This window comes from Homalodisca vitripennis, chromosome 8 (assembly GCF_021130785.1).
Source record: "Homalodisca vitripennis isolate AUS2020 chromosome 8, UT_GWSS_2.1, whole genome shotgun sequence".
Classification (NCBI taxonomy): domain Eukaryota; kingdom Metazoa; phylum Arthropoda; class Insecta; order Hemiptera; family Cicadellidae; genus Homalodisca; species Homalodisca vitripennis.
This window is the reverse complement of record NC_060214.1, coordinates 75,736,139-75,751,287: the sequence shown is the minus strand read 5'-3', so window position 1 is coordinate 75,751,287 and position 15,149 is coordinate 75,736,139.

Sequence of the window (15,149 nt, the reverse complement as noted above, 5' to 3'; positions counted from 1 at the left end):
GATTCATAACTATAAGTGTAATTTATCTATGTTTAACCTAAAAATCTTTACTAATAACTGTATATCTTAATGTCTAAAAATAACTTTGACAATTGAATAATAATCTATATTGAAATGAACTTTTAAATAGCATTAAAATTTAAAAGTTTACTCTAAAAATACTTACAAGAACAAGTAGTCTCTTTAAAACTTCCATTAATTGTACATAAATCTAATATCGAATTCACCAACCATTTAATCCACTAAAACATTCTGGAAAGGTTTCGATGTCGTGTTGCGCATATCAAAGGTTCTTATGCCGACCATTTTCCCCTACCCAAGTAAATAATCGCCTTTAATCCTTCTCCGACTATCAAATAACAGGGCCAAATAAATTAATCATCACAGAAAAACCCCCTACTTTAATTATGTTATAAAATTCAAGTTAGAAATATACTGCTGTCTTACTGTACTATTCCTACACTCGCAGACTCTTTCATGAGAAATTATATTATTTATTTTACCTTTATTAAAAAAATTACTTTAATTATAAAATATTAGTCCATATATCTTCTAACATAAATATTTAGTAATTTAATTTTAATATGCCGATGTAAAAATTCTGTACATACTATGGAAAAAAACACACACATTTAATAATAAAAAAAATTACAAATCATTTACGAGTATCAGAGAGTCGTAAATATAAAAATATAATATTGTGAATTAAAAGAAATTTACTTTGAGCTGATGCTCGAATAATAACACTTCTAGTTTCAAACCAGTGCACAATATTACGTAACAAATCCTTAAAGTTTTGGCTATGGGACTTTGCACAATCGAATCCGTTTATAAAGCTTCAGTGATTAATGGGCATTAATACATTAATATTCACTAATATTTATTTTCAAATTTTCAATATGTGTTCGTGTTTTGTTTACGTACAATAATAACAGAATGAATTGACTTGTAGTCCATACAACATGAAGTATATAAGTTTTCCATATCAAATATTATTGGAATAGCATGGGTCCTTGAGATAAAATAGCTTACAAAATATACATATATATATATTAAATTGGTAATAAAAGAAGGACTCATTATTAATTTCACATACTACAAAAAATATTGATTGTAGAACTGTTAGTTTGTTTACCTATGTGTGTGTATTTTTTTGCAGCATAATCCTAGAATGTTAACTAATATTATTAAAACCAAATGTGAACTTACAATAATATTGGTTATGTTATGTTATGTGACATTTTCAATTGTACTAATATTACTTCAATGTGATAAATAATATCTTATTACTATAAAATATATTACTTGTCTCGTTTGCTCGTTTTGGTAAGTTTTACAGGGAACTTAAGTAAAAAGTCTCATATAAATGAAGAGTATTACGTTTGAGGCAAAGGTTCTCATATCAAACGCAAAATTGGTAAACATCAGTTTAAGGGATTGCACTGTGCAATGAAAATTACATGTTGCCTTTACTGTTAGATGCATATCGCAGACTTAACCCTCTTACGGAGAGAAATACACCGTCACCATGATTTCTATTTTTTCCAAAAGTGTCTATTTATTGTGATCAATATTTTTAATTAAAATTATAACTTTTACAGTTAGTACACATATTTATAAACAAATAGTGATCTCCTAAAACTTTAAACTTGTACATTTATTTAACGTGTATTCGCAAAATACATTTCATTCAATATTTTAATTAAAAATAAAGTTTTATAATACTACTGTTCAATGTAATATTTAAAATACTTACAAACCTAATTTTTAGTCTGTATTAACAGAAATAAAAAACAATTAAACTTGTGTTATTTAAATTAATAATGTATAGACATTATAAAACACAAGTGATTATAGACACTTAAAGAGAACATTGCACTTTAATCTTTGTTGGAAGTATCTTTAATATACTAGAAAGGAAATGCATCTTTCAGTAAATACGATACAGCTGCTTAAAAGAATGTGGTTCTCTAATCAAGTTACATCTTCTATTCATCTCATTGTAATTTTAAAGATTTCTCTCAGCAGATAGTATTAATAAACCAATGCGGAAATACAATACGTAGGCAAAAAAATACAGTTCAATCTAGGTGAAGAGATGTTTCAATTGCCTCTTTAGGTGCAAAATTGAGAACAACACAAAGTTTTTAGACACGATCCCAAAGCAGTTAAAAGGAATGCGATCTACAACTAAGAACAACAATAACATTCAACTATGCACACCATGACTACGTTATGTGTAAAGAACTGAGGCTGTACAAGGTAGGATCTATATTACTGATGAGCACTTCAGTGTCAGTCAGTATTTGAACGTGTGGTATCTCTAACCCAAATCAATAGTCCAAAGCCTCAAACCGTATAGACGGAACTTACATAATAAATAATACTTTAAATGTAACGGTATTTCATGTATAATTGTTTAGAAGTGTATTTAATATAATTTTCCTTAGTGAGGAATGTTTAGCATTATATTTATAATTTTTACATATCAAGGGAAATATATGTTTAGAACAAAGCATTTATTCTATCATTTCTAATATCATCATATTGTTGAATAACATAACATATTTTACAATTAATTTCCCGATTTTTCCTATTTCTAAAAGTGAAAGGATTACTAAAGTCCTTCTAGTCCACCGTTGTTTTCAAATAAGATAAGTTTATACGTACACAAGTACAACGATATTCCTTTAGCACCAGGGTACACCAAACTTGATTATTTTCGTAACCTGTCCGCAACAAACGAGTATTTGAATATACCTGACCAGGAATTGAATTTCACGAGGGAATGTTTGGAAATAGTATTACTGTATAGTTCACGACTCTACGAGGATATAAAATCCCGAGTACGTAACATGAACTACTTTACATCCATTCTGCGCCCTAGTATACTGTACAAACACAAGAATCTCAGCATGTTATGATCTTAAACGCAAATAGATTTCATATTATATATCACAGATTATACTACAAAATCCAAATAACTATATTATGCAAAGCGAAACGGCATTTAACACTATAGTTAACACCACGTGAAAACAGTATTGCTTAAAGTGAATAACTTAAGTACAAGATATTCTGTGTGGGAGCGTAAAATTTTAATAAATGTAATCTTAAGTATGTTGAATTGTATTCATCCATTAATAATGCAGAAAAAGACAAAATATTTCTCATATCAAATTAATTTTAGTGTAGGACCTTGATTATTTACCTTTCAAAGTTTTCGCTTTTCTAGATGTTTTAACATTTCACACACATTTATATTATGTCCTCAACAGAATAATAACACCGGTAATAACTCAGACCCAAAGCAGAATATAATATTCAAAAATAGTCGTTACATGAGTGTAGAAGACATACTCTGACTAACGTACATATATTCTATTCATCGGAATAATAAACTAGAAGTTTCTACACCGTCGGAAGTATACGATTTACAGATCTAAAAAGTATATTATTGGAGAGTATGTTTGTAAGTGTACAAATATGTCAAATAAGAAAAGAGGTTCAAGAATGTAATGTTAGACAGGATGTTGATCTCAATGGTTAAACTTTGACAAGTTTTGTCGTTGGTAATTTTCAGACCAACGTAAGTAATTATTTTATTGAGAGCAAACGCGACTATTGCATGTGAAACACTGTTAATTAGAACCATACATTTTTCTTCTCCTAAAAGAAGAAAATGAAATTTTCGTTTAGCTTCGAAATTTCTTAAAACTGAACACTGAAATAAGACTCAATATCAAAATGTTTACATCTATGTAAACTTTATTTTCCGTTATTTTATTACTAGCGCTTTTATTTATATTACTGCAACAGACTTAGTGTTCCTCCTTTCCACTGGTCTCTGGATATTCCTTCAAATATTGAAATGTTGCAAAAATTTATGTACTCATTAAGTCCATTTTACTCTCAGATTCCAGCACACCAATACATTACTTTTTAAATTTAAAGTGCAATAATTATAAGTAGGATAAGGTGACTGGAATATCTTTCTCATGACCATCACTTACCTACAGGAGTGATTATTAAGCCTGTCATAAAGGACATGTCTATGGCGTAAATTTTATTCAATAGTTTCGTTCAAGGCCACTGGTAACTATAAATAAATATTTATTTTCCAACATTTACATTCATGTTTAAAAATAAATAAAAATTTAGGAAGTCAGTGACCAGAAACAAGTAGCTGGTCAGTGGAACAGATAAACAATATACAATTAAACAGTTTATAGCTTGCTCTCACATAAAAAAAGTAAAAGGTCAACAGACTGTTTTCCGCAACGTCTGCAAAAGACTAAAACAAAAAACTACAACAAAAGTAAATACATATAGCAGACTTTTATACAATATAGAGTGACTAAGAACTAACTAGACAATGCAAAGAATTTAAAATGCCTTAAGTAGATTTATCACACCTCTGTGTGTGTGTGTGTGTGTGTGTGTGTGTGTGTGTGTGTGTGTGTGTGTGTGTGTGCACGTGTGTGCGTATGTGTGTATATCCGTTTCTAAACTAAACATATCCATAATTTCTTACAACACTTTGGTTACGTAGGTTAAATAACAAATTAGGTTATTTGACTGTAATAAGTCCGGAATTGCTGCAGCTATTCAATACAATATCATGCAGTGTGTTCCGATAAATTATAGTTACGTTACCGGTATTTAGGAAAACCGACTCACTCTCCAACTTCACAATTCCAAATCAAAGTGTTTTCCCATGCAATTTATAATGGATGAGAAGATTTTGATTATCTCCTAGAGACTGTCATTTATCTCTGAAGTTTGCAGAATGGCATTTAAAAATTAATTTCAGAAAATGAAAATGCACATGGTGTTCCTGTTTGCCTTTACTAATACTATTTTCAATCATATATTAAAACAAAATCTGCAAAAGATCAATGATAATAGCACACTTAGTACCGTGAGGGTTGAAATAATCTTTTGGGATTTTTTAAAGAAATATTTATACCAGGAATATTGCCACGTCAGAAACAACACATCGTGTTGTTGAAGGCCTATTGTATCCTCGAGCTAGTCATATCTCTAGCTTTAGTTAAAATAAAATGATTCAACCCGACAAGACGGGGCGCTTTTGTTAAACAGATTAATTAACCCTCCCTTCCGTTTTTATTACCTAAACCTGTTTAAATTTTCATACTTTGGCGATAAAACCTTGATTTATTTGTGTTTGTGGTATTCACACTAAATTTACTTTTATACATACCTTAACCATTAAGTTCACAACATTTAACATTTAAAGTAATACATTTTTCGTGAAAGGTTTTTATGTGATGTCTTATTTCAGATTGTAAATGACATTATGTAAAATTGTTCTGGGAGGAAGTAAAGTATTATAATTCTTAATTTTCCTTAATATTAATAAATTGTATTAAATCACAGACGTTTATAGATATCTATTTTCCTGTCAGATTATTTACAAAACCGTATGCTAAATTTTATTAAAATTATCATTATGATCCAGAATTTGAGTTTTAAAACACAACCCCCTAGTTTTTTTATTATATAAGTACTCTATTTGTCATGGTTTTATAAGACTACATTTGTTTATGAAATTAAATGTCGTAAATAATATATTGTCAACATCAGAAACGGAGTGTGATATAAACTGTATTAATTTTTTTAACTTTTATTACCTTAAGATTACTGGCTATTATTCTTTGTAACAGTATTACCAGTTTTGAAATTAATTGATATTTATTAACCACCCAATTTCATAATACTGTGTATTTAATTCTAAAATTTAGGATGTGATTACTGCAATTGCAGTTGCTCCTTAAGTAGTTATCAATTAATCAAAAACACCAGGCTGTACATACTTTGATATAAAACTAGGTTTTCAGCGTTTTTGCTTACTTTTACCCAAACAGGGTTGATTGGAAAAACAATTTTATAGAGAAGCCTATTCGAAATAGCCACAGAGTTGATAACAACATTACAACTTCTTTGAGAACAAGAAGAAAGTTAAGTAACATTAACTTTCTCATTACTTGACAGAGAGTAAAATAACATCTGGACCAAGGATTTCTATTATTTGTATTTTTGGAATTATCTTCATTGCAATATATACTCACACAGGTGTCACTGTAAATATGTTTCTTAATATTACCTATTGTATTAAATATTTTATATATTGAAATTATACTTCCGTATACTTAGGATTCAACAGTAATGTGTACGCTTTATATGCTGATGGACTATCTACAAGACTGGAAATGAGGGAGTGTTGTCTAAGAAACAAAATAAGAAATTTAAATAACGGAATTTGCTTCTATTGTTTGTAATAAGGTCTTTTATGGGATTTATTTAAATTTCTCTAATTCTTTTAGATTTTTTTTAAATTTCAGTATTCTTATGTCATAGTTTAATTATTAAGTAATACATATTATTTGGAAAGGCACAATGAAAAAATAGACTGACTATATGTGTAGCCCAACATAACACTTTTATTAAGTTTCCACATTGTCTTTTAAAATTGATGATAATTTGCTGGCCTTTAGTGAAGCCTGTTATTCGTGAGGCTGGAAAGCTTAATTTCTATTGAACTGTCTGCCTATCTCTCCGTCTGTCCCCACGAGATCTCAAAGTGGACTGAACTATGGGCTGAAAATTTTACATTAGCATTATTTCCATACAAGGATCACTGAGTTCCATTATAGTTGCAGTCACGTCATGGAATTCGGGTAACTGTTGGAATGGAATATTTTATCATTGGTCTTATCAAAACAGCACAATAAACCAATTTATATACAAATTCATTACTTGTAAGGGACTCAAACTAGATACAAGAGATCGTGTTCGTATGTGTGTGACAAATACAACAGCCTAATTATTCTAACACAAACCTTCTCATTTTTTAGTTATTTCGTATGTATAATTTAATTATTAAAATATTTATATAAAAACCAATGTAATAAACAAAAGCTAAAATGTATTATAAACCAATATAATTTTAGATAAAAGAAAGTTTAAACTTAAAATTTTGTGAAGAAAACGGGATTTTACAGATTTTTGCCAGCAAATCTCACAAGTTAAAAATATACAAAAGTATGCATACAAAGTTTGTATTAAACTTCCCGTCTAGAATATTGGGTAGTATGATACTTATTGAATCAGTAATTTTTGCAATTTCTTTTTTTACTTTCGTCTCCTGATCTATCTTCGCTTAGAGCAAATCGAGATGATATCAGTTATAGATTTGAAATATTGCATGTCTCAGTGAAACCTCTTACGACACCGGTCTTAATTTTTCGAAACCCCTTCTACGAGTTATTTTGCCTAAGTATAAATTTTATTTTCGCATTACAATGTTTTATTATAAATTTATTGTTAGATAATCGTAACTATATTTACGGTAGATTATATTTTATTTTGATAAAAAAGAATTAAGTAAAATTGAATCGGAGCGTATTAAATTGTTTTGAACAGTTGGCTTTGCTTGCTCGCAATTTTCGAAAGTGTACGACAGTGATGTAACGGCTCCTAAAAAGTCACGTAGAGCCATATCACTGTGATCCCCGACCGGTCAGTGCTTGTCGCACTTGTATATAAGTTCACAAAAAGCAATAAACTTAGAGAACGCCTTATATCATTGCTTGGCATAGGAAAAGCAAAAACAATTTTTCTAGATAGACGATATTTACCTGTATTTAAAAATATAATATGTTCGGTATAATATAATTTAACCTTTAGCTTTTAAAGGCTTAATAGTAAAATAAAAAATATGTAAATTTAAAAAAGTCTTCTAAATATTAACCCACAAAGATTTAGATTAAATTGTGTTTAGTTTTATAAAGATTATTATAAACGTATATATTAACAGAGAGCATAAATACAGTTCATCACCTCAGACAGGTTTACGTGCCAAGGGCGAATTACCGATGAAGTTTGGGCCAGACAGCGTAATTGAGTTATTTACGATTTCATGTCTCACCATACGTTTAATCATCCTGAACCAATTAACAGATTAAATAATACAAATAACATATTCATTTAACAATTAGGACCTGTTTTCATGTGGTTTTACGTTTAGTACGTGGATTATGAGTTTATTAATCTGATTGATAATTGTAACTATTCTAATTTTATAATTAATATGACAAATTGTATTTATTGTTTTATACGTCAAGAAGATTGTTTATTAAGAAATGTTCTTAATAATGTATTAGAGGAGTTACATATAGTATAGGCCTACTACCAAAAGGTACTAAATTAGGTTCCTTTGTAGGATTATATTAGTCCTTCCTGTATGTACTTAAAACTGCCACAAAGTATTAGTTACATCATTGTCATAAAACATTATAAAATGAGTGAAATCGTCAATTTATGTGTGTTTAAACTTTATATTATTACCTGAAAAATATTTAATATCAATTTAAGTATCTGGTTGTTCGTTTTAATTGTGTGTTTTTTTAATTAAGCTAGGAAAAATATTCTCTGAGTAAAAATTTTTGTTTTATATTTTAACAATTTTTATACCCTCCTATTATCATCATAGAAACTAAAACTAGCATTGCGATAAATTCTTCCCTCAATTCCAAGAAAAACCGGGTATTTAGTTATGCGACAAACACATACTCTCACCTAGTAACTAGTACAGTTGTGAAAACTATGCATAACTTTCCAAATCTTTGATAATACTTTAGACATGATAGTCGTTCTGTGATTAAAAAATATAACTGAGAGAGACGTAGATTATATAATAACATTACCTAAAGGTTCCTCTTTATGTGTTTTTGAAGACACCTTATTAAAAATTGTTTAGAACTATAGTCAACTGCTATTGTTTTTTTATTTTTTAAAAAGCGTTATTTTGGACTCTGGTCTATATATACTTTTATGTAGTAGCTAGGTTATTGCCAATTATATAATCTAGATATAAATGTATAACACAATGAACACATAATTATATTTCTTATTAAGTTAATTTTCTTAGACGGAATCAGATTATTTATATGTATATGTATACATACTATAAATTAACATACTGTGAAAAAGAACTGCATTGAAAAGTGAACATTAATTGGTCTAAAAGATTATTAAAAAGAACTTTTGAGCAAAAGCTCAGGACTAATAAAAGTTACTTTGTAAAATATTAATTAGTCATAACGTTGGAAAATTTTTATCAGGAAATTCACATTGTAAAAATTATGTTTCAAAACTTAACTGAGCTTAGATGTTATTCGCATTAAAATCAACTCACATAAAATTGAAACTCAGTCAATTGAACAGTAAAAGCCTGTCAGATTCATTCACTCCTCTATATGTTTTAATGTATCGTAGTGGTAACATTTTTACATATTTAATTATCTTAAAACAACTATTATTTTGTGTGTCAAAATATTTTTTCGATACATTTTTAATATTATTAACGGCTTTTTATTTGATATTCAAGCCTTACAAGTAATATATTACCCTAATTGTTTATTTTTTTAAGTCATTAAATTAATTTTTATTAATTTTAATAAGTATTTTGCATAATATATATGAATATAATTCTGTCCAATTTAAATTTTTAGTTTTAAAATGTGTCTAAAGTAAAACATATTCATATAAATTTTATGTATAAGGAAAGTGTTTGCATTTATGAAAATTTAAAGAGTCTGTGTAAGAAGGATCCAATGCTGGCCCACAAAAGTACTTGTTTAAAAAGACGTCCCCTTTAAATTAAAGAAGATTGAAACGAGGGCGTTTTTTTGGAGATCTTTTTCTTCTGAGAAAGCAAAGCTTTGCATCAATCTTCATAAATACCGTGCCTATAACTCGTCATTTAAGAGCCACGTAAATGTTTGTAGAACTGTATAAAGTCAGTCTCTTTGTGTTAAAGAAATATTTCCTTTCAGAATTGCCTTTAATCTTCGATACTTTCACTTTTATCTATACATTACTGTTAAAACTCGGTTGAGGTAAACAAACAAATTATCATGAACGGATAAAATTAAAATTATCTTCAGTTAGTTTAGTGTTTAGAATATTCCTGACCGAATAGTTCAAGGAATATAATCTGATCTGGTAAATATCTAACGCATTCCATGCATTACGATTCATCAGCCTACTATTACTCTCAATGTATTAGCTATGAAACTTTAACCCCTATTAAATGTATTTTACCCTTACATAAATACAAGGAGCAACTTTGTATAGCATTGTAACATTGCAACTTTGTGTAACATGATAATCAATCTCCTCAAATATTATTGATTTTAATGTTTATAATTGAATTGCCATAAATATGTTGTAAATTAAAGATTAGTATGATAGAACAAACAAAGTCTTTTACATGTTAGATTTTTAATAAGTTTCATGTAGAAATTTATATCTGTAGAAAATTTTCCGATGGAAGATCCACTTCACGCTCTATATTACAATACATTGTCTTGTATGAAACCGTAATTGATTTCTGGACACAATAACTAGTGCAGTTTTATAAATTTTAATCCAATGTAATTTTACTAATCGTTAATTCCTGTACTCTGTCCGGATAAGGCCCTTGAAGGATTGCTGACCTTTGTATCAAACAAACACACACTGTCCTTTCAGCCATGGAAAGTGTTCCCAATGTCAGTAAATAAGTTTTAAAACCTTTAATTACACGCAGTAACTTTTACCACATACGCTGGCTTCTTAAAAAACTAAAATGTATCTTATATGATATACTTGAATTTTGTAATACTCAAACACTAATAAAGTACAGGGCTATAATAGAATCTTATTCGAATACTGTAACATGTCTCAAATATCATGCACTTACTCAATGAAGTTTTTCATGAGATAATAAAAGATAAAACACTATCATCTTATAATCTAGTGTGAGCTTTCCTTATCGGTTTCTATATGGAAAACTCGTGTTATTTGATTTAAATATGGTTTTTTGTAATTTAAAGTATATATTGTCTTGTCTAAGGTAATAAACATCAGTCCAGTAAGTGTTTCTGAAGATAAAAAATAAGTATTAGTCTCAATTATATGTGAATTTAAGTTGTCAGTTCTAAAGTTATAAATGAATAAGTACCTATTAGAGAATGATAAAATAAATAACAAACCCAACAAACAAACAAATCGCTGTTTCTTATTAACCATATCCTAAAGGTTCAGGAAATCAGCCTTGACTAGGAAATTCACTATTCAGACAAGGAGTGAATTATATATTATAGAATAAATGAATTGTAAAAGTAGGAAATTTTCCTGGGTGTAACTTTCAATAGGGTAAAAAACACATTAAACTTGTCTTTATTGGTTAAGGTGCTCCACACTGCTTGCCATGGCCACTGCTGATGCTGCATTGAAATTGGGCGTTAAGGCCAAAATTTAATTTGTTTTTAATTCAAGGGGTGTATACTCGTATCTGATTTTAAGGCTTTAGAATCCCAATTTGTACTATCAATAAAATGTAAGCTTAAAAAGTGGCTACAAAAAAAGTTGCGTCTAGCCTGGGACCATCTACGCTGTACCTGATATCATGTAACAACATATTATTTCCTCTCGCACGCCCACTGCCCATATGTTAGCTTCCTAAAAATTATAAAATATCTTCTATAATATACTTTAACATAGTGATGCTCAAATTAAAATAAAGTAAAGGGCTACAATAGAATCTTATTTAAATGATTTAACGTTTCTTAAATATCATGGACTTACCGATCCAATATTTTCATGAGAATATATTTCTGTTAATATTTCACTACATTCAAAAATAAAAATTAATATTTGTTTCTGATATGGTACCTGTTATGAATCACCGTAGGCAGATAGTAAAAGTGTGTGGTAATTATGAATATATTATTCAAACAGTAGACTTTCCCTTCTTGCAGAGTATAATAACAGAATTCTCAGTGAGGGAACTTTAACATGGAAACTGAAAAGTAATTTTGATCATTATTTTAAGTTATGCCTCAGTAAAATGAAAGTATGTTAGTAAATACGTAGTTCGTCTTTTATATGTTTCGTTTATTATTCTATTAGTTCATATCAGGTGGTATGGTCTTTATCGGTAATAAATATTTCAATTCCAGGAGTTTTTCGTCACAATCTGGTGTATTAAGTCATTTCAAGTTTTATTGGTCGTATTGAGGGTTATTAAAGTCAATCCGGTATGTTTTTCTGAAAATAAAAATAAGTATTAGTCTCTTATATGTTAATTTAAGTTATCAGTTCAAAAGATAAACATTATTCCTAATCATAAATGTTTAGAAAACGATAAAATAATATCAAACCCAATCCTCTGTCTCTTATTGAAATAAAATCCTAAAGGTTAAGGAAAGTGGCCACGAATAGTAAATTCACTGTGTTTAGCCTGGAATTCAATTTATTTCATCTAGGAAGAGTAAATAATTGTAAAGTATGAGCTTTTCCTAACTTCGAATGGAATAAATGATTAAATCATACCTGTACTCATTGGTTTAGCCGCTCTAAGCTTCCAGCTACTGGTACTGTAGAAGCTTCTTCAAAGTCACGTTGTAAAGATAATATATAATTTTGGTTTTCACTTAAAGGTTCAACACTTGTATTGGATTTTGATTCTTCACTGTTCCAGTTTGCATTGGTCCACAAAATTTCGAAAGAGTCTGTAGCTGCGACAGTTCTTGGATCAGGACTGGGTCGTCGTCTATATCTGACAATCATACATCAAAATGTTAATATTTTAAATGTATCGCAAAAAGTTATGATTGTTTTATCAACACTGCAAACTAAAAATATTTGAATATTCGATAAAATTAACCAATTTAAATTCGTGCTTCAAAAGCACCTAAATATACTAATTAGTTCTTGAAGTATATAGTAATTATTTCATACGTTTTGTAGAGATATAATCCACCTCCAACTAGTAAGCCTGTTGCCATTACACCACCAATGATTTTAGTTAGGGTTATATTTTTCAGAAATTCACACATTTTGTATGTAATCTATTCGAGGAACAAATACAAAATGACACTGATATTTTAACTGTTGCTAAGAAACCGCTTAGTATTGTTTTATAATAACGTTAAATCTAGCTCTGGATATTACAAGAAGATGTCAGGGCAATTTCCATGCTTTGTAAAAACTATTTTTAAAATTCTTAATTAATATTATTTACACTTAATACATCAATTATTTACTACTTTTGTCTTCTCAACAATCTAAAAAATTCTTGTGCACCAGAAACTATATATCCGAACATATTATATACATTTTAACTAACTGTTACCAGCGCATTGAACGAATATAAAAATTCCATAGCCTACTTAAAGTAGTCAGAGCTTTTGAGAATTAATAATATGATAGTCCAATATGATATGTAACTTAACTAAGGATATAATCAGATACTTTAGTGATCTTTATTATACGTTATAGCTTAACTGAATAACTTTCATATAAATTTGTACGCGTAAAAAGGTATTTGTGGTACAGATGAGTGATTTTTTAAATGCAGCAGCTGAGTTTGCCTTCTTGCACCGATCAAGAAAATTTATACTTAAGTTTTCAAAGCAAAGTTTGGATTAAAAAACGCATATTCCAAGCTCTTTTGACCTACTTCCGGTCTATTATATTTCTACTGATATAATTCAGTTTCCCTCGTTGTCCCGAAAGAGGGAATACATTTATTTACTAAAAATCCTATTTAAGTATAAAAATAGTCTACATCCGGACCAAATTTAATTCTAGTCAAATGTAATTGCGGCAATGCAGATCATCTTGTGTGTGCCCACATTGGGAAAGGCCTCGCCTTGAGGCAACACGCACTCTCGGTGTTTTTCGGTGGCCTCTGTCTGCCAAGTGATGCTGGAGGGTCAGGACAACTGGAATTGTGTCTCATGTGTGTGTGTCTCATTTTGTCCAGGGTATTCTCCGCGCTAAAAAGATTGAACTAGACATAAATGCGGTTTAGACTTTTTACTTTCTGATGCCTGGATAGGCGCGAGCCCTGAGGGCTTAGGTCAAATTCAGACCTAACCTGAAGTTATGTGACAAACATTTTTCGGGTTGGGATCCTGAAGTATAGAGGAGGTTTTTAGTGGGTAGTTTACCACCTTGTGAGAGTCCTACACTACAGGCTGGCCACCTGTGTGCATAAATGCATTTTCCTTCCTCTCTTTAAAAAAATGCAGATCATCTCATAGCATCGTTTAAGAAAGTATAATTTGTATATGTATGATATTGTATACCGTATAATACACATAAAGTCACACACGCGTGTGCGTGTGTTTGTGTGTATACGTAAGTAGATAATAATATGCCGGATATAGCTCAAAATGGGGAACAAAACTATTTATACAAATCTTTTTGGGAATTTAAAACAATAAGTATCGAATAATAGTACAAATATTATAAATTTTATAAAATTATTCATAAGGCAAACAGGGAGACAATACAGTTTATAATACAATTAATCACGGTTTTAAACAGATTTTAAACATAAATATTACAAACTGTACCAAGCTGTTATTTTGGATATTTTGTGCTTAATATTGTAGGCAAGCCTGTTCAAGAAACGGCGTAACGACCACCTCTTCAAGTCAAGTTACTGTGATAGTTAGTTCATATTAGCTTCAAGACTTGTTTTTGTAAAGTTGTAAAGCTTCCAATTAGGTCGTTTTGGTGAGTAATGTGTATTGGAACTTTATTATGTTAACATATAACAAATTAAAATTTAAAAGGCATCAAATTTACCAAGAAATCATCTTCGTTGAATCAGTGAATTAAATGGTATCCCACAGAATGAAAGAAAAGTAATTGTTTTCTTTAATATATTTTGCAGCAATATATTTCAAATAAAAATTATCTTTTTTAATAATTCTTAAATCTTTTTATAATTCAAAATCTGTAAATGTCTGAGAGATTCAATTTACTATCTTTTAATTTTTAAAAAATCTTTAAAAATATTTTTCATATTCTCCAAATTCAAAAAATGTTTTCCTCATTTTATTATATATTAGCTAACTTATATGTTCTTCTAAAGTTAATTCTACCAAACTTAAGTCATTCAAATCTTTTAAGAACTCCTTCATTTATAAATATTTTTAGTTCAAGTATTTGATTTGTTAAAGATTTGAAGAAGAAAACATTATGCCCAGTATGAGTATCTTTCCAGAACTCGAAACATATAATGCATGATTAGCACCTAATCGAAACATATTTAGCATTTAAAACTA